General features: G+C 46.3%; 1 pseudogene; it reads left to right on the top strand.

The window, feature by feature from the left end:
- The first annotated feature begins 13,179 nt into the window (after positions 1–13,179).
- LOC133907781 (jasmonoyl--L-amino acid synthetase GH3.5-like) lies at positions 13,180–17,935 on the top strand (annotated as a pseudogene).
- The last annotated feature ends 464 nt before the right edge of the window (positions 17,936–18,399 follow it).

The raw sequence follows: 18,399 nt of genomic DNA, 5'->3' as shown, positions 1-18,399 counted from the left end.
CTACGCAGATTAATGACAAAAAGTGCACAACGACTAAGCAAATGAACACCAGAATAAAACCAAGAAATACCAAAGCCGAAGAAGAACAACTGAGGGAAAACGACGAAAGCTAAACCTAGCGGAAGACAATTGGCAACTCTAAGCAATACGAAGCTAATACACAGAGAATTGCGGGATCATCTAGCGAAGCTAGGTTAAGCTGTTAACCTAGTTATTTTATTAACCTAAGAGAAAGCCTAAACAAGCATGATCATCTGGGTGAGCGTTTATTAGTTTAACTATCAAAAGACGATAGTTAGGGTTTCTACGTGTAAGTGAGTGCACGTGTACCGACATAAATGTATGTGCAATACTTACGTCTATATGTATGTGAGCATGTATAAAAATATACATAAGTATAACACTAGGCAATTATACGTACTTAAGTGTGGAGATTAATTATTCTAATCTATAAAACTAAATATGGTTATTTAGTGATTAATGTTAATTACCTAGTGTTGTTTAATTTTTATAGTAATTTAGCTATATACTATAGCTATGTTAAAAGCATGCATGTAATTAATTAATTAGGTTAATCTATTATTTTGAATCTAATTAATTAATTATCAAAAGGTTATTCAATTAATTAATTATTAGCGTTTAAATTATTCTATCATATTCTAATGATTGATATTTATTTATTTAACCGCTACACTGGTTAATCTTATTATCTTAATTAAACTAAGATTAATTTATAACCTATCACATGAAAAGATTAATCTAAAAACTACCCTTTAACTCACATGATGATTAATCTACACTTAAGATAGATTAATATAAGCAACGTATACATGATTATATCCTAAAAATATTTATGGATTTAACTAAAGTCGACTTTATTTCTTAAAAGATAAAATCTAAATCTAGATCAAACATGACGACACGAATTAAATACCGGATGAGAAAATAAACAAACTTCAAAATTTACAAGATTTGGTCGAAAGATAGATTATGATTTTAGAGGAATATTGGCGAAAGAATCACCAAAATCAGAGTTAAAACGGAGGAGTTATGGCCATAGGAAGATTTGCCGGAAAAGGAAAAATCTGGAAAATGAGAGGGAGCACTATTTCGCGTACTTGGTCTATGGGCTGGAGACCGGAGGGAAGCTTTGAGTATAGTGCATCGTGGACCAAGTTTGTGGGCCGGGGGGTGACTGTGCTGCGGACTCGGCTCACGGGATTGTGGACCAAGGCCGGTGGAGAGGGCGGTCCACCATGGACCATGCTGGTGGATCGGCCCATGGGCCCACTCGTCAGTGTGAGAAAAGGGGGTGAGGATAAGGCCAGCCGGCTTGGTTGGTGCGGGCGACTCACAAAGGAAAAGAGAGGGAGGGGCGCCGGGGGAGAGGGAAGCGGCCGGGAGGAAGTCCGACAGGGTGAGGCCGGAGGGAAGCCAAGAAAGAGGAGGGAGCTCGACAGCGGGATGGGGAGGACTCCGGCCGAGGTGAAGTCCAGAGGGATCTCTATGGCGACGGCAGCCTGATGCGCAGCGAGCATGATGGCGGCTCGGCTTGAGGCCGGGAGGTCGTAGCATGGAGGGGGGCTCGCCGATGGGAGAGAGTAGCCGACGTGGTGGCGGCTCGGGTCGGATGCACTTGAGGCGGGCTACGACGACGACGCGGGTCGGCAGCGTGGCGTGGCGCGGTGGAGCTGTGGTCCGAGCGGTGGCACAAGGTGACTGGCGCGCGGGAGGAGGAGCAGAGGGAGAGGCTCACTGTGTGGATGGCGCGCGGCACGAGTGATAGCACGCACGGTGGTGGCGCGGCTTGAGGCGCGACCAAGCCCGGAGGGCTCGTGTGGAGCTTGCCGACGACGAGCACAGTCGAAGGCCGTGCGGGAGCGGCATGACACGTGCGGTTGCTGCTGCACGGTGGCACGCTCAGCAACGATTGCTCGCGACCAAGAGATGAAACAGCGGCGCAGGCACGACCGGCAGCAGAAGGCCGATGATGACGACGTAGGAGGACATGCAAGCGCGGTTGTGCTGCTTGCAGGGGCACGCTGTGATGTTCTGCTCTGTGTGTGCCTTCGTGTGTATGCCTTTGTGTATGTATGTGCATGGATGAGGGAGGGCTGCTTGCTGGTGAAGCTTGAGAGGAGAACTGGAGATGTGTTGTTGCTTGGTGTATGCATGTCTATGTGCAAGTGGAGCGGAGGGAGGGGAAGATAGCTTTGGCTTTGGCTGCTCGCATGGAAATATCAGAGGAGGAATGGCATGGTGTTGGCCGATGCAGTGTGCCAGGGAAGGGGAGCAGGGCATGGGAGAGGTGTAGGCATGAGAGAGAATAGAGAGAGATGTGAGAGAGAAGGAGAGATGAGAGAGAATGTGAAGGATTTGAATGTGGATTCAAATATTGCATTTGAATGTGTAAATGGATGTATTTGTATTGTAATTGGGATGTGTGATAATTCGAATAAAGGTATTCGAATTTGAACTAGATTGTATGATGATTCGATGATTCAAATTGATTGCATTTGAATTGAGATGTATGACGATTGAATGAATGTATCTAAATTTTGAATTCGAAAACATGACGATTCAATTGAACTGGATTGGATGATTCAAATTGGATTTGAATTAGAAATCAAAATGACCTTAGAATGAGAATTCAAATTAAGAGATTTGAACTCGAATTTAGAAAATTGAATCGAATTGAATGGAATTTACGAAACAACTGAATGGGGAGACTTGGATTTGAATTAGAAATTGACAGGACTTTGTAACGAGGATTCGAGATTTAAACTGAATCAAGTTTTACCCTAGATTCGAATCAATTGGATCGAGTCTGCGAAGCGATTGAACTGGAAGAATTGAATATATCTCGGATGATCGAATTTGCATTCGAATATGAAATCGGCAATGATTCAAAAGAATGGCTTGGAATGGAATTGGATTTGGATAAATCAATGAATGGATTGAGAACTTGAATTGGACTATAACTCGAATGATTTGAATTGCATTTGAATGCTATTCGACAAGGGTTTAGATGAATCTGGGTTTGAGATAGGATTTGATTCTAATTCAAATAGGTTTATTTGAATTAGGATTTGGATCTGATTTGCGGTTGATTCCGAAACAATATATGAAGTCGGATTGAACTTTGGTGAATTGAAACAAGATTGAGATTCAAATTTGAGAGATAGCCAATTCGAATCGAACAACTTTAAATGGGGATAATTCAATTGAATAATTGATTTATAGATTTGAGTTGGACTGGAAGTTCATTTTTTATGAATTGATTTGGATTTGGAAATTGCCGAGAAGAACTAAAATGGATTCGAATTGAGAGAACTTTAAATTTGAATCGCCACACAAGAACCACAAGAACAAACAAACCAAAATGCATATGCTCAATTTAATGCATGGATTGATTTAGAAAGTAATTTGGTGCTCTTTGGAATACTTAGCCAAGTAATATATTTGAATATATACATATGACTATATACATATTCAAATATATATTTCCTTGATTTTATACTGGTTTAATAATTAGAAAAAGTTTTAATTTGGAGCGAATTTCGCTATTTTCTAAAATGCTAAAACTCAGGGTGTTACAAGGTCTAAACCCTCCGCACCTCGAAGGCATCAAGACCTCAGTCACGTCATGGTCCAAACCCTCCACGACCTTGAAGGCATAATACCTCGATCGCGTCGAGGTCTAAACCCTCCGCACCTCGAATGCCTCAGGCCTTAGTCGTGTCGAGGTCCAAACCCTCTGCCACCTCAAAGGCATCACGTCTCGGTCGTGTCAAGGTTCAAAACCTTAGCACCTCGAAAGCATCATGCCTCGATCGCGTCAAGGTCCAAACCCTCTGCCACCTCGAAGGCACCACGCCTCGAGCGCGTTAAGGTCCAAACCCTTCGCATCTCGAAGACATCACACCTCAGTCTTGTCGAGGTCCAAACCCTCTGCACCTCGAAGTCCTCTGGCCTATATCGCATAGAGGTCCAAACCATTCGCCACCACAAAGGCATCACACCTCGGTCGCATCGAGTTCCAAACCCTTCGCACCTCGAAGGCCTCAGGCCTCAGTCGTGTCAAGGTCTAAACCCTCCGCACCTCGAAGGCCTAATGCCTTAGTCGCGTTAAGGTCCAAACCCTCCGCACCTTGAAGGCCTCAAGCCTTGGTCGTGTCGAGGTCCCAACGTACTTGATCACCAGTGTGAGGCCTACTAGATCTAGTCGCACCTAAGACACCTAAACGTACCTCTAGTTGCACCCTCCGGCTGCTAACGGCCACAACATGTGAGGGGGGCGGGAAAGGGGAAGCTTTTGGGGTATAGGTGCAAAAATAAATCAAAGACAAGAGGTCAAAGTCAACACATTACAAATATTATCCGCGTGCATAAAGTAGACTTGACAATATGCCTCTAGACCTATCAAGCGTGCTAAGCCGCCGCACCACCCAAAAGTAAAGTGAGATGCAGAGGAACGATTCCACCCACCGGAACCACCAGTCACATGCCCATAAAGGTGCAAGGAGTGATGGTGCGGATAACCCTAGCGCGAATACCTCCTACCAAAGATAGAATCTCCTTGAACCCGAGGAGATGAAGGCCCTGCCTGGAAGAGATAGGAGTCAAAGGTAGTAAAATCCAACTCCCACCACTCTCCTAAACCTACAAAACGCCGAGGCCATGACATCCTCAAGAATATTTGCTGACACCATTCCATCGAGGCCTCGTGAGAGAACAAAACGCCGAGAGTAACGCTGACTCGTAGCCTCAAAGACCTCCCACCACTCTCCTAAACCTACAAAACTCGGGCCAGTCTCCGAAGCAGAGGTAAAGGGGTCCTCTGGATCCTCCTTAACCAAGACAATGACGATCACCTCTGGGTCCACACGCCCCCGGGAATCGCGGGGAAGGAAGAAGCATTCCTGTCATGGGAAGGATAGCACATACCCGGAGGATCAGGACGTACTAGCCCTCCTCTCGAAGCGGCAGCACGAACACATGGCAACATTTATGTGGCTCACGGTCACAAAGCCTGTATGCACAAATCCTGCTCAAAAGTCAACCATGCGGCATGCACAATCCAAGCACAACATGCAAATAAATGGATAGAAGCTCAAATGAGACATAGATTCATAAAATTGCCGCGAGCGAAATCAAGATACATGAAGCAGGAGAGACGGGTTATCATGACCTCCGATAACCCACAAAAAAGAAGAAGAGGAGAAAAATAGAAATAATAAAAAATATAAACAATAAGGCCTCCTCACAGCTACACCTCCAAAGGCCGATCCTGCAGAGCTTCGCCCTCGCGTGAAGGCTGTGCATTCGGAGCATCACCGTTGCGCGAAAACTGTTCCTGTGGAGTGGTGTCCGAACGAGGAACCTGCCCAAGTAATGGCGGAGCATCAAAGGAGGCCTCCGGGTGCAAGGCCTGAGCTCCCGATACCTCGAAATGGACACGTCACGGGTCCGAACAAGTGGCCCCACCGGTGTTTCATTTCATGTGGTCTGCTATAAAATGTAGCATCACAGACCAGCCGTGCTTCACCCATACTCCCTGATGGAATCCATCCATGGCTGCACGGATCTCCACCAGAGGTGCTTCGGGCCGGATATCCTCGGTCATGAAGTCCGCGGCTAGCTACTCCAGTGCTCAAAATTGACAGAGCCACGCTCGGTACAGCGGCACCAACTGGAGCACCAAGGCCACGCAGACGCTCGAGTTATCATAGGCCTCGACAGCACTGGCCCTCACCCCTGTTGTGGACCAAAGCCAACAGAGCATCGAGACTAGGGCCTCTGGGGAGGGCAGTGGTGAGCCTTTTGCCCTTAGGCCGCCCAGAGCGCTCTCAGTAGCGCGACCCACCTCCATAGCACACTTGGCTAGTACTCAGCGCTCCGCATGCAGCATGCCCACCGCCGCTTATGCCTCCCTTAGCTCTTTCTAAATCGTGGCCACCATGATCTGAAACTCCTGGGCTTCACCTTCGATAGCCACATGGCCCACAATGGTCATATCGATGGCCTCCTCCACAAGTCAACAGGCTTCAGCAGCATCTCGGACTGTGGTCTCCGCATGCTCCCAAAGCACTATCTCTTCTTTCAGACAACCCTCCGCCAGCTCTTGGCACGTCACCTCTTCCTGTAGGCAACCCTCCATCAGCTCCTAGCGTGTCACCTCTGCCTGCAAGCAACCCTCCACGGACTCCACTCGCTTCACAGCCTCCTCCAAGGCCCACCGGAGCCTCGTCGTTTCCTCCCTAGCAGCGTCTTGGGCCACCACGAGGGACTGGCGCTTCGAGAAGCCTAGCACCTTCGCTAATAGAAGTTGCTGCAAAACACAAAGAAAGACATATAAGACAATGGCCCGAAGGTCGAAAATGAGCAGGTGTTCCTCCAGAACATACCTGCCAGGCCCCCACTTCTAGACACGTTGCCACCTCCTTCGGGGGCCTCCTAGCGAGAGATGATTCAATCTCTCCACTCTAGAGGAGTGATGAGGCCTAGGTGAAGGTGCCAAACACCTCCAGGTGGAGAGAGAAGTCATCCAAAGTCGGGGCTTTGAAGCCCAAGCTCTTCCCTTGGAAGGCAAGGGCGGCCACCGAGGAGGGTCTGGCTCCCCCTGCATTGACCGTGAGGGTCAGGTCTTGGTCCTACGCAATGCCACGAGGAGTCAAAGCTATCACCTCCAGAGTAGCAGTCGCGGGCACCTCTGAAGTAGCTGTTAAGTTCTCCAAGGGTACCAAGACCTTGGGAGCGGATGCTGAGGTCACGTCCAATTCAGCGGCCCATGAATACTAGAAAAACACAAAAGTCAGGATCCTTAGGCACCAAAGTGGCGGAATGCAAATAGAGGGATAGCAAAAGCCTTATCGGTACCACCGGTCACCATATTAGTAGGACCCGTGACGTCCTCATAGTCGAAGGGATTGGTGATTCCCCGCGTCATATAGTCATCAAGGGACGCCTCACCCCCTCCTCCAATCTGGCCATGGTCGGCCAGGTCTGGAGGTGCCAGAGTACTCCCAAGGACCCTACCACCATGTCAGGCCTCATCCTCGATTGCACAGCCCACAGACCCAGCATCCATTGCTAGTCTCCGGTGCTTCACCCCATCAGACTCAGCCTCGGATGACTCGGTCGCCAAGCTAGCGCCCGAGCCTACGGGGCCAAACAAAGCTCGATCCAAATTGGGACTACGAGAATTACAGAGGCTGCAATGCCAACATCCAGGCATCCTCACTTCCCGGTGGCCCGAGACTCTATCAGATCTGCCCCTGCCAGAGCCGCCAGTCCGAGGCGGGAGCAGATGCAATCATGCTGCTCCTAGCTCCCCACCAGCTCCATATGCTGGTCGCGGTCTGCAACAGAGGGTTGGCCAAGAAATTTCTCCACAATCTCGGTCGCTTGGTCTAGCTTTAAACAATTCCCTGAAAGAAAAAAGTGTCTCACATCTATGGATTCAAAGCTAGACAATAGGGAGGACTCACCGGAGCTGAGTGTGGGCCCAGAGTATGCGCATGGCTCGCCTCCTCACCTTGCTTGAATGTGTGGTCCCAATCTGTATGGAGGGGCAGGATGCACAGCATTGTAAACTCCTCCGTAAGGTCACACATGCTCATCTAACGGGCCACCCTCTAGAGAAGCGCCACCCGTGATGCCAGCTGAGCCTCGAGAATTTCCACCACCGGGGTCCGGACATAATGGATGTCCTAACTGGTTGAGCAAAGGAGGGATTTAGAGCCCACGTCATAGTAAAACCACCCCATCATCCATCCAATGTACCACCTCTCGTTAATGACCTTCACTGGAAACACGCCCTGGTACTCCTACTGAAGCTAGAAGTTCATGTTGCCCCGATACTCCTGACAGCTTGCTTCATGCAGGATGGCAAAGAGCTCCGCTCGTCCCTCACAGCCTTTCGCCCTCATGGCCCATTCAAAGATGGCCAAGCGGGCGGTGGCATTGGCAGATAGTTGGGGGAGCTCCACATGAAAATAGCGAAGAACCCTTCGAGGAGTGGCACGACCAGGAAGCCAAGGCCCACGTCGAAGAAGGCCTCAAAGACCACAGTCTCATAGCCCTACGGGGTTGGGATCACCTCCTCCTCTGGGACACGAGCCATGGACCTGGAGGGGATTTTCCCCTTCTCGGCCATTCGATCGAGCTCGGCCTTGGTGACTGACGATTCCCCCCAATGCGCTTGTTTGCAAAGGGTACTTCTTGCAAGAACGATGGAGGGTTGTGCCTAGCGGTGGCCTGGGTAGTGGCGGGGGAGTCATCGCCATCATAGATCCCGCAGCTATGCACGCATGAACGACCCCTCTCGCTGTTGGCTCTCTGACGCCGACAGTGGCAGCGGATGCCGATTCTGCCTGAGTGGTGATGGCAATTGAGATCCCTGGTGTGGCGGCAGGGGTCTTGGAGGCCGCGCTGCCCCCCGGTGGGGACCCAGCTCAGCTACGGGTGCCAGAACAAGTCATGATGCCCAGGGGATATAGCAAAGGAGGGCTCACCGATGAAGGAAGGATGGGAGTGCTAGAGCCAGTGAGTGCGGGCGCGAGAGCTAGGATGAAAAAGGGGCGAGAATGCAGATAGGGACCCTGTCTAGCCGAGACCCCTTGCTTTATTGACCTGGGGAGGAGTTGTTGGCTCTTGGGGGTGCGGGCACATGTCCTGTTCCATCTCTTCACCCACTATCATGGGGAAACGAAACCTCTCTCCACGACCCTCCAACATCGGGGTGACACGTGTCCCACTACCTCCTACCTAGGTATTATTGCCCATTAACCATAGGTTGCATTTAATGCCCTCTCTCGCAGGTGACGTTATGCTTTTTAGCTCATCCGGTGGGTAGACCCTTTGAACAGTTCAGGTAACCAGAGAACCACGGGCCAGCCAGGAGTGGAGCCTAGGATCGTCGGAGGCTCTGCTCCAAAAACCACAGGGCTAACCACTCCGCTGGCCACCCTCACAAGGGGCTACTGTTGGGGGTCACCAATAAGGATCCCCCGATATCCTAGGCTCCACCTACAGGGGACTAAAGCCCACCCAACTTCGGAACACCTCCGGAGCCCCAGGATTCCAGAGAGCACAGGCGTCCTCAGGCCACGAACTCACGAAGCCTAGTGGAGGCGGTTGGTCTTCTCCAGGAAGATCAGCGAGAAGGGGAGCCCACCAGCAGCTATCTACCTACCACAAAGTGACTGGCATTTAATACTGGTCTAATCGGTGGCAGGTCTGACACACTAGGTATGGACGGCGCTATCGTCCATGGTGCTAACCAAGCTTCACAGCCACTTGCTACCACTATTGCCGCCATGGTTAGATTATGTCATCAGGGTAATTAGAAGAATTACCTGAGCCCGATCAATGTTTTACTCAGCTGTTCCTAGGTCCTAGTTGTATGGTAAAACTTGTATGCTTACACCCTGAAGGGCACTATAAATACTGACCAGGAGCACACGGTGCCAGGGAAAAAATTTTACAATCACTCTGGGTGCTCCTTTTCTCTCCTTTTCTTTCCTAAGCCTAGCGAGTTGGTCCTCACCACACCTTATTCGTGAAAGACAGTTTCTTTCACTAATAATATGAAAAGTTAGGGGCCGATCTAAGGGGGTTCAGTCCCCTACCGGATGGAACTACATTGAATATTAGAGGTGAAGAAGAAGGAAGAAGAAGTAAAAGAGGAAGAAGAGAGAGCCTGCTACCCACCGGGTCTGCGTCCGTCACTGTGAAAAACGTTACAAACACTGATGACAAAAACATGCCAGAACATATAACCGAATTTGAATAGGCGTGTTAGGTCAGTGACACCTCGTAAAATTTGGCAAAGTTGTGTATAAAGTCAGTGGGCTTATGTAAACAACAAAAACAAGTACTCCTGAAAGAGAAGCATTGGCTGAAACATCTTGAGCCTATGGCACCACCACCAACCAATCAGATGTCTCTTTTGCGCGCTCTTAGGTGTGGTCCACTGGCTAAGTTCAGGATGATTCGGATTTGCACCAGGAAGGCACTGAAAATTCCCAGGTTTAGCATTGCCGTTTCGATGCCAAGCCGTGCTTTTTCTCTAACACGAAAGACTGCCACTCAGGGTCGCCTCTTTGGGAAAGAACACATGCATGGGTGATCCTGAACTACACCCATGTTCTAAAATGTTGGTTAGTGGGCTTATGTGACGTTCTCCAACAATTGACATGGAAAAGCCTCGGTCTAGGCTTGCTCTAAGAAGGTACTAAGTCGGTATCATGCATGTATTCTAGAAGGCGATATAGATATTGGCTATTTGCATAATCTTTAGTATGTTCCAACTGATATATTCCGGAGAAAAAGGCACATGAGATTATCTATTCTCCACAAATAACACTAGCCTCTCATTAACAACGAAGTCGCTATATATATCTGACTTTATTCATGTGAGGATTGGTTTTGCCGCATCAAATGACGCTACATGGTTCCTACCTTTATGCCATCAATCATGGAAGAAAAAAAATCATGGTTCATACTCTCGTAGTGACATTTCCCCTTCCTACACAATCAAAAATCGTTTTTGCTTATCCAAAAATTAGAAATAGAGATAGGTACGGCTATCACTAAGGAGGCAAAGGCAAAATAATTAAATGTGTACTTCGTCAGCCATATTGGGATGGCAAGAGACAGGTCGGTGGGCCTTAACTGAGAAGCTTTGCGATACTCCAAGTATGATCTCAGTGAACTGAAAGACCCCTTTGAGTAAGAAGATGTGCAATTCACTATCAGATCTCTCCCTTCCAAAAAATCACCAGGACCTTATGGCTAAATTGGTCTATTCTACAAAACTTGCTGGCACATCATCAAGCAGGATATCCTTGCCACTCTTTGGGCCTTTTTTTTATTTTAGATGCGCCAATTTCCACTTCCTAAATGATGTAAATATTGTACTGCTTCTCAAAAGGGATGATGCTTCAAAGGTAATGGATTACAAGCACATAAGTCTCATCAACAGTTTCTCAAAGATCGTCTCCAAGTTGCTTGCCAATAGACTGGCACCTCGCCTAAACAAGATTGTGTGGATGAGTCAAAATGCTTTCATCAAAACAAGGTGCATCCACAACAATTTCATTTATGTGCAAGGCGTCATACAAGAACTGCATAGGTGAAAGGTTGCATCCCTATTTATAAAATTGGATATAGCAAATGCCTTCAATTATGTAAGTTGGCCTTACTTGCTCGAGGTCCTCGACATGCTGGGCTTTGGAGTCCGTTGGAGAGATTGGATTTCATAGCTCTTGGCCACCGCTTCCTCGTGAGTAATGCTAAATGGGGAGTTTGGAACTAATATCAATCATGCAAGAGGCCTTCGACAGGGTGATCCCCTATCTTCGATGTTGTTTATCATTGCAATTGACCCGTTGCAACAATTGTTTCAGCTGACCGAAGACAAGAAGCTCCTCTTGGTAGTCCTCCCTAGGAAGACAAATCTTCATTGCTCTTTGCATGATGATGATGCGGCCTTGTTCTGCAAACCAGACAGAGATCAGCTAGGCTCTGTAAATCGGATCTTACAGGCTTTCAAGAACACCTCAGGTCTGATGACAAATTTTACGAAGACTAAAATTTTCCTGATTAGATGCGATGATCCCAGCTTGCCAACATCCAAGAGGTTTTTTCGAGAGCAGTCAAGATTTTCCCCTGCCGGTATCTTGGTCTTCCTCTCCATACAAGGAGACTAAAAAGGGTACATGTGCAACCTCTTCTAGACAAACTCAGGGATTGGCTTTCGGGATAGAAAGGAAAATATTTCTCCCTGGTCGGTAGAGAGGTTTTGGTAAAATTCGTCCTGTCCTCCCTTCCCACCTACCATTTGACGGTCTTCCCTCTGCAAAAATGGCTCCTACGCCAAATTGACAGCATTAGGAGAGCCTTTATGTTGAAAGCTGATGAACTTGAGCACGTAAATGGTTCACACTCTCTAGTAAATTAGAAGATGACAGCCAGCCCTAAAGAGCTAGGGGGATTGGGGATCTTGGATTTAGAGCGCTTTGCTAGAGTTTTGAGAGTCTGATGGCTTTGGTTTCATTGGGTGGACATGAAAAGACCTTGGACTAGGTTACGTATTCCGTGTGACAGCATGGATCAAGGCCTTTTCATGGTCTCCATCGAGGTTTCTTGTGGCAATGAGAGAAAGACCAGTTTCTGGCAGGACAGTTGGCTCAACGGGGTGGCACCAATGGTGATCGCCCTAGACCTCTATAAGTTGGCAAAATGAAAGCTTCGAACAGTGCACGAGGAGTTACTAAATGATAGTTGGATCACCAATCTATACACTCTTACAACGAGGGATGAGATTGCTCAGTTCATTGAATTATGGAATGTGTTGCAACAAGTGCATCTCCAGGAGGATTTAATGGACCAAATTCATTGGCGATGGACTGAAGGGGGAGTATACGATTCGCAGAGTACAACATACAATTTGCCAGAGCTTCCAAGCGTTACAATATGAAGCCTGTGTGGACAGCACATGATGAGCTAAAATGCAAAACGTTTGCTTGGCTTCTCGTGCAGAGGAAGATTCTGACGGCTGAAAAATTGGAGTGGAAGGGATGGCCACATACACAACTTTGTTCTCTGTGTCACTCCACAAATGAGGACGTCACCCACCTTGCAAAAAATTATTCCTATACGAATCAAGTGTGGTGCTTTTTATCTCTTTGGTTTGGTTGGAGCGACCTCCTTGTTCTAGCTGACCATACGAGTGTCCGCTCATAGTGACGACACGAATATATCAAGATTGCAAGGGAAGGCAGACGAGAGTTCAATAGAGTTGTTTTGTATTTTTGGTGGAACGTTTGAAAGGAAAGAAATCGACGTATTTTCGAGGGGCAATCGCTAGACCCGGAAGCGGTGACAAGTTTGGCGAAAATGAACATTGATCAAAGGAAGATGACATGGTTAGAGTAGTCTGTGTCATTTATTTTTAGCGCTGCCTGTTAGTCATTAGTATCTCTGTATGCCGTGTTCTTAAGGTAGTGCTACCTTTGTGAGTATGCTGTTGTTCCTACTTAGTTGAGAATTTCTTCTGTATCGTACGGTTTTTAGTACTAATATATTTTAATCGGGGTTTAATGTTATTAGACCTCTCTTTCAAATCCTCTTGCCGTCGGTCTTTAAAAAATCGTTTTTGCTTATATCATATTTTTAGACAGTGCACCTGAGGGCAGCTGAGGGACGACGAAGTCGCTGCCGAGCCCCTTTGGTTCCACTCCGGACTCCAGAGCAGGAGCAGCTGCCGCTGGCGGCTATAAAAGCGGCGGTAAGCCGGCGACCTACTGGTCACCTCCCATCACGCGGCCACTCCGGAATCTTCGTCTTTGTTTGATTCCCCGCTAATCCCGCCGCTCACTGGCTCCTTTGTCTTCCTTGCCACCCACGGAATCGAGGCTTCATCGTCCCTCCTCCCCGCAGCCCGGCGGCGCGGGAATCCGCCTCTTCAGCTCGTTAATTCAGCGGTGAGTGTGTCTCTACTGGTACTTTCCTGCGAGAAAAAAGCTGGGATTGTTGGCTATTTCAGGGTACACTTTAATCCCTGAAAGATTTTTTTTATTCTTGGACTTGGCTTCTTAGCTTCCTAACTGGTAGTACTAGCTGGTAGGAGTACCTGCCATGATCCAGAGGCGATGTGTACTTGGTAAACAAGCGTTTGATTTTGGGTAGTACCGGCCAGTGGGAATATATACCGCATAAAGATGCAACTTTTGTTGTGTCGATTAGCCCTTGGCCTTTTGTCCCAACATTTTGGGCGGAACAGCGGTGATTAGCGGATATGGTGCGGATAATTATATACGAATAATTGGTAAAGCAGACGGGGGGGGGGGGGACGATGGGGAAAAAATGAAGCTCGATTTTGCATGGAAAGGAAGAGGTCAAAAGGGTCTTTTTACCACTCTCAGCCGGAAATGATTATTTTATTCGCTGCTGTTGTCCTGATACAAAATCACAAAATCGCAGTGCGGTGTGCTAGAGACACAACCACATTCTTTTATTGTCCTATAGACAAATTTCCCTTTGTAATTTGGGGGTGCAGGCCTGATTATCTGTCACTTTTCTTGTGGTATTGTTTCAGTTTTAGGATGTTATATCACGGTATCAGAACCAAGTGCACTGTCTGGGGAGTTGACATTGCACTAAATGGCTCATTAGTTGGTCTCTTCTCTGCCACTAATTGTTTTCTGGTCTGAAATTCTCGTAGTGTGTAAGCTCAAATTTCTGTATTTACTCGCTTGCAAGAACACACTTCCAACAGACACCATAATTCGCCCTTTTCTTGGCCAATTGTAGGTCAGCATATTTCCCCAAACAGAAACCATTAACCCCCCCCCCCCCCCCCTTTTGCTAATAATAGGTCCACATGTTTCCTCCATAGTCAATGTTTGGTATGTACAAGAATGAATAAATGCTTCAATAGTATGTACTACTATGTACCTTTCTTGGCCTTTTACTTGCATCATAGCATGAGTATTCTGTATTAGGAAGCGGTCTTTGTACTCAAGTGATTTGTTGCATTCGATTTCCTAAGTAATCCAGTAAAACGTGTGACTGCGTCCATTATTGGCACTGTTTTATGATCGTGGTTACTTTGCCAGACGGCGGAAACAATTCACGAATTTTCACGCTTGGGCGGGTTATCTTGGGATGAACATGTCATAGTTGCCTCAGTAAATTTGTATCTTGTAGCAGTAGTCATCATTTTTGAGCAAGAATTCCTAGATAGTTCCCAAAATGTTTCCCTGTCTCTGCTTTTGTCGCTTTTGTTTGTAAAACTGGTGGCCAGAAGTAAACGATATCTTTATAGATCATGAGAAGGGCTGCACTCAGTGTTAAGATAACCACCAAGACAGACCTTACTGAAACTATTAAGTTCTCATGTAGTCATTGCTGCTTTGAAATTTGGGATCGATTTTGCTAGGATAGGAGGACATCATGACATGAAAACTTTCTCACCCTTAAGTAAAGTGAGCATCCATATTCTCGCTTTAGTTTTGTATGACAGAAGACTCACCACTTTTGTGTCATCCATTGAGATGTATTCGTAGAAGTTAGCTTCTTTTAGTTTTTGGCTTTGTTAGGTATTCACATATTTGTTTTCCCCTCAGCTCATCTAATGGGAAAGTTCATGATATGTAGCCTGTATTGTTTGTTATGAAGTTGCTCATACTTCCTTTCCATTCTAGTACCAAGCCCAATTCTACCTCTGGATTCAGCCCATGTCTTGGTTAGACATGTCGAATTTTGCAATTGAATAAAAACAAATTATAGATTTCCTCATCTTTGTTTCGTTTAACTTTCTGGCATTTGGTATAAATTTGCATTCTAGTAATGCTTCTCCAACTGGTTTACGTGGTTGTTTTCTTTCTGTATGGATACTTGCAGTCCTACTTCTATACAAGCAGGTGATAAGGTTAGAACCCTACGAGTCCCAATGACAATCTGCAGCTGTGAGGAGATCATTGATGAGTTTGAGATGCTAACGCGTGATGCTGGACGCGTGCAGAAGGATACACTAAGAAAGATTCTTGAATTGAATGCTGATGCTGAGTATCTGAAGCGCTTCAATCTTGGAAGCAGAACCGACTGTAAGAGCTTCAAATCTTGCATTCCATTATGTGTGCATAGTGACATTGAGCCCTACATCCAAAGGATAGCCGATGGTGACAACACACTAGTGCTAACTGGGAAGCCCATCACTTCCCTGTCCATAAGGTGGTAGTTGAACTTTTTTTTTTTACTCTTGTTGCATCTATTGGTGTGAAAAGTAGGAGTCTGAACTTCATTGCTTCTGTGTTCTTGCTATAGTTCTGGTACAACGCAGGGAAAACCCAAGTTTTTGCCATTCAATGATGAATTGCTTGAGACTACAATTCAAATATTCCAAACCTCATATGCATTTCGGAACCGGTAAGGAACTTAATTTTCTGTTTATGATATGCTGCGTCTTTTACAATTTATATGCTCACCATTTATTTTAGTATACAGTAATTTTGGGTGTGCAAAATGTTCATTGAACACTTCAATGTTATGATCCAGAATTTCAATATAATATTTTGACGTACTTGCAGTGAATATCCTATTTGCAATGGAAAAACGTTGCAGTTTGTTTATGGGAGCAAGCAAGTTTTTACCCAGGGGGGTATTCTTGCTACAACTGCGACAACAAACTTATACAGGAGTCGTCGTTTCAAGGAAGCAATGAAGGATACCCTGTCTCGGTGCTGCAGTCCCGATGAAGTCATCTTTGGTCCCGACTTCCATCAATCTTTATACTGTCACCTATTATGTGGGCTAATCTATTCGGATGAAGTTCAATTTGTCTTCTCAACATTTGCACACAGCCTTGTCCATGCATGTCATACCCTCGAGGAGGTCTGGGAAGATCTGTGTGCTGATATAAGAGATGGTGTTCTCTCAAAGCGAGTCACCACTCCATCCATCCGTCAAGCTGTTTCGAAAATCTTGAGACCCAACCCTGAGCTTGCTAGCTCGATTTACAATAAGTGCCTGAATTTGAGCAATTGGCATGGGGTAATCCCAACGCTGTGGCCAAATGCGAAATACATCTACGGCATCATGACAGGGTCCATGGAGCCATACCTAAAGAAATTAAGACATTATGCTGGACACTTACCACTGATGAGTGCTGACTACGGTGCATCTGAAGGATGGGTTGGCTCTAACATAAACCCAACCATGCCGCCTGAGGAGGTGACATATGCTGTTCTTCCGCAAATTGCTTATTTTGAGTTCATTCCCCTGGAGAAATCAAAAGGGGAGGAAATGGGAAATAGTTCCTCTATTCACTACATGGAGTCGGAGCCTGTTGGCTTAACAGAAGTCGAAGTTGGCAAAATCTACGAAGTTGTGATGACCAACTTTGCAGGTATATTATCTCTAGTAGCTTAACTTGATTTATTATTAACGTACACGTTCCCATCTTCAATTGTTGTTAGCTATAACTTCTCCCTGATACGTTTTTTGTTCTTGCATTTGCTTTGGCTATTGTACCTTAGGTCTATACCGATATAGACTGGGAGACATTGTGAAGATAACAGGCTTCCACAACTCGACACCGGAGCTCCAGTTCATTTGTCGCAGAAGTCTAGTCCTAAGCATCAACATCGACAAGAACACAGAGAAAGACCTGCAGCTAGCAGTCGAAGAGGCAGAGAAGCTCTTGGCTGCGGAGAAGCTCGAGGTTGTGGACTTCACAAGCCTGGTGGACAGATCAAGCGACCCGGGTCACTATGTGATCTTCTGGGAGCTGAGTTCTGATGGCGCCAGCGATGAGGTCCTGAGCAGCTGCGCGAACAGCATTGACCTTGCCTTTGCCGACGCGGGGTATGTCGGTTCAAGGAAGATCAAGACCATTGGCGCCCTCGAGCTCCGCGTCCTCCGGAAGGGGACCTTGGGACAGGTCATGGATCACTACCTGAGCCTTGGTGGCGCGGTGAGCCAGTTCAAGACGCCACGGTTCGTGAGCCAGTCGAACAGCAAGGTGTTGCAGATACTGAGCAGGAATGTCACCCAGAGGCCAGAGCTACTTCAGCACTGCATATGGGCTCTGAGCATCTGACACTACACACGTATGCTAGTAGCTGCATCTAACTACCTTCCTTTTTTCTTTGCCCCTTTCTGTTTTGATCTCTTCATATAGTCTAGTGAAAGTACTACCTGTGTGATGCATTTTATTGTGGGTAGCCCGACTGATATGTTGTCAGTAGTTCTTATGTAATTATAGCTGTTTGGTAGTGTATGTAACTATTTAGCTGTATTGTAATTTTTAAGGCCACTGCCTTCCTGGCATTGCACTTAGCAGTTGCACATCGTTATAACCTATAACTGAAGAAAGTTCAGAAATATCCTGTGTTCCGATGTGTACCACTGAGAATAGTGATCAAGGGGAGATAAATAGACGTTTTATTAATTTCTTTTGAAACGGATGATCTTTTTTTTTATCACTTAACGTACCTTAAAAATTAATAACGGAAACAAAACCGAAGAGAATCAAGTTGGTAAGAAAATCTTCAGAAAAACACAAGGCTCTTGTGGATATATATGAACTCTAGGTTCTATTAAAACTTATCTCATGAGTTATTGTCACAAAAGATTGTAATTTTGAGAAAGCAGATATTTGAACCAAAAAAGAAGAGCACCTCCAAGTTGAGGATCTGGAGGCAAGAGAATTCAACAACCGCTTGTATGTATTTGTGTGTGAATTTTATGCCTCTAGCAATAAGTAGATTGATTTCTCAAAGTGTTGAAAAATCAGCCCAAACACCAAAATGAAAATCTCAACCAAAAGAAAAAAAATTCATACCAAAACAAGAAACCAATAAAAAAAGACTAGAAGGAGATGAACACAAG

Source organism: Phragmites australis, chromosome 2 (genome assembly GCF_958298935.1).
Source record: "Phragmites australis chromosome 2, lpPhrAust1.1, whole genome shotgun sequence".
In the NCBI taxonomy this organism is placed as follows: Eukaryota; Viridiplantae; Streptophyta; class Magnoliopsida; order Poales; family Poaceae; genus Phragmites; species Phragmites australis.
Note: the sequence above shows the minus strand (reverse complement) of the source record. Positions and strands in the feature narration are given on the sequence as shown.